Source organism: Mesitornis unicolor, unplaced genomic scaffold, assembly GCF_000695765.1.
Source record: "Mesitornis unicolor isolate BGI_N332 unplaced genomic scaffold, ASM69576v1 scaffold49422, whole genome shotgun sequence".
Classification (NCBI taxonomy): domain Eukaryota; kingdom Metazoa; phylum Chordata; class Aves; order Mesitornithiformes; family Mesitornithidae; genus Mesitornis; species Mesitornis unicolor.
Window position 1 is genome coordinate 1 of NW_010169616.1, and position 3,374 is coordinate 3,374.

A 3,374-nucleotide genomic window follows, 5' to 3' on the forward strand; every position below is an offset into this window, starting at 1 on the left:
CCTAACGTTCTGTGATTCTGTGATTTCCTTTTTCCTTTTCAAAGGAAATGGCATCGACCCAGTGAGAATCAGGCTCCAGTGCACCCCTTGTCTCAGCGCCCGTGGTGACCATATGTGCAAACCCAGCATCTTCTAATGGTCTTTCCCAGCACACAGGTCTGGGTTTTGTCAGGAGTGTCCCCTATGCCTCTGGCAGCATTCGGCCATTCTGTTTGTTTAAGTTCTTTAACCTCAATGACAGAACAAAACAAAGCAAAAAACTTTCATCAGAAGTTGAGCTGTTCAAACATACCCTGGCTTTATATCCTGTTCCTATCTTAAGTGGGCCTTTCCCCAGGGCACTTTGGTCTTTGTTAACCTGAGATTCCCAGAGCCTTGTTGAAGAAAAGTACCGCTTCCTTCCTCTGCCCTTTTGGAGGCTTACCCCCACTTCAACTCAAATGATCTGGGTGTAATTCCAGCTCTGGTGAAGCTGTGTGCCCGTGATTTCCAGCACCAGTCTCATAATCAAATGTAGGCCTCTCTCCTGGCCATAAACTACCTGAGGAAACATTGCAATTTGTGTGTGTGTGTGTGCTTATTGTGCCCATTTAAAATTATCAGGTATTTTATTTCAACACTTCATTCTTTTTTACAAAAAGTTCCCATGTTTGCCATTTGAGATTATCAAGTTTTCAGTTTAGCCCGACGATCATATCTGATTTGTTTTTTACATGACTGAGTATAACTTACAGTTTTCTATTTCAGAATTTTTTTTTAATTACAGAATTTTATATTCTTGGAAAAGATTTAATGCATTTGTATTCAAATTCCATTGCTTATATATTAGGACAGACCTTCAAGTGATGTAAATCAAGATATCTGTACATAAATCAGTTGACTGACTGATTTGCACCACATGCTAATGTGGGCAGCTTGGAATTTTTATTTCCTGTTATCTGTAAATACTGAGAAATTAAACATTCTTCATTATTTACCTCATAGTAGACTTTTCTGTGGTATTTGTTTGCACAAGGTATCTGTGTGAATATCCACAGCAAACAGTTATGAAAGGGGTTGCAAATGAACTCTTTTCTATTGGTATGTTTCTTCCCAGTATTTTTAGCACAAGCTTTTGTATGCTTGAAAGCAAAGCCTTTTATGTGCCTGTTCCTTACCCAACAGCCTCCTGCAGGAGAGGAAAGCCTGAAGAGCGCCCTGTAATGTAGAAATACCTGTGTGATACATGGCTTTCCAGATTCCAACTGCTTTATAGGAATAGGAGCTTGGGAGAAATGAATTTACTTTGGTGGACATATTGGGTATATTTGTAATGTTTAAAAGCTGTATTTTACATGTTACCTTGTTGCCTCAAAGCTGGAGAGGGTGGGAAGAAAATCTATGGGATAGGCTTCTTGCACTCAAGTAATTATTCAGTGAGATTATTTCTGTTTGCCTTTGCTTCACCGTACTTCTTTCAAACACCAAATTGCTGTCCCCTTAACGCTACTTGGCACGATTTCATTGTGAGCTGTTACTTTTGCAGGAAAACCACCCTAGCTCTCAGCCTTGCTCAGGCAGATCTTTACAAGTACCTAAAATTCTTTGTATGTTGCCATTGCAGTAAACCTGCTCCTTTGTGGCTGCTCAGGAAGATTACGGTACCAGAGAGAGCGAGCGGTAATGATTCAACTATTCAAAAATCCTTCATTTTGCCCTGAAGTAACAGCTGTCCTGTAAGGATGTCTTTTATACACTCTGATAAAGTCCCAGCAGTATTGGGACCCAAAAAAGTGAGTCCTGCGCTGGCATGGACAGTCTTCTGCAGTCAAGCAGGCCTTTTAGCTCAGCGTTACAGCTTGAAGTACTTTCAGTCAGTTTATATGAAATGAAAATATGAGATAAGATGAGAAAAAATATTAAATATACATTTGCAGAATGGAGTGGAAAAACAATTCTGTCTGTTCACATTTGTGTGTGGACCTATCTGGCGATCAGACATTGCTGTTCCAGACCCTGTCAGTACAATGCAAGGGTGCTGTGCAATGAGTCAGGCTGATTGCGCCCTTTCTTGAGTGCTCTTCCTGGGCCAAATGAGTTACGCAGCTGGGTTGGAACTCCTTGGGCTGCCGAATGTCCTACTTTGTCTTCTTGTAACATACAACACACAGGTTCACCTTTCAATACCGATGTTTTATGGTATTAATAGTAGCAGTAGGCCGTGATTGTCCAGGGATTACACCCCTTGGAACAATACGCACTGGGTTCCTCATTACCTTGTATTACCTACAGTTTCTCATTTTTATTATAATTCAATATAGACTGAGCAATCCAGAAAAATGCTATAATTACTCTGAAGTTTAAATTTTTATTTATTTTTACAGCCATAATCTTTATCTTAAAGCGGACAAATGGATACTCTATGCCGTTTCTCAAAAAAATCTTTGATTTCTTAAAAAATGACCCTAGTTTGTCTTGAACAAAAACTTACGGTATTTTTCCTGTTGTTTTTACATCATTTTGTTCTTGAAAATGTTGACAGCTCAGCTAGATTATGGTTGATTATGAAGTCGCACATCATATTTTTAGAAAGTGCTGAACCATGCCATTACTGTTTGTATCTCTGCGTTAAGAAATATTTTTCTTTCAATGTTGACATTTTTCATATTCATCTGATAATTTATATTGCTGTAAATGTGCAAGTACTGGCTGGCACTGAAGTAATTACCCTTGTCTTTATATTGGAGTTAAAATATTTCAATACTTTGGAATTTGTCTCTGAAGTCACTTGATAAGAATCGCTCAATAGTTTTATTCTCTTCATGGATGGCTATACAAATTAGCTTATTTTATCTGAGAGATATATGTTAAGCAAAAATCTAGATAATCAGTAAGACAGAGTTTTCCAGAGAACAGCCAAGGCTTACAGAGAAAATGGAAAACTTACTCCAGTACTGTCTACTCTCTGGCGAGTTTTCCCCAGTCTTTCAGTGAAGTGTAGATAGTCCAGGATTTTCAGGAATGGGAGGCTGACTAAATAAGAATACCTGTACCAAAGTATGAACAAGAGGTGCAGCCCGGCACCATATTAATTTAGCGTCTTGCTTAACAGCATAGTGAAATAAAATAGCTGGGATTTCTAATGGAAGAATGTGTTTGCCGTGTTTGTCATGGAGAGAAAATATGAACCAGGCAGAGGTCGCAAGGAGGGGAAGGGAAGTGGTTCTACCACAAGGCAATTAGAAGTGCATGTCAGCTGGAGAGTCATTCCTCAGATGTTGCAAGAACAAAGGGCCCCAGCCCTATTCCTTTCCTCCTCAAATTCTGTGATACGTGGTCAGATAATACTAAAGCTAAAGTCATTAACACTGTTTTTCTTTCTGTTTTCATTTCAG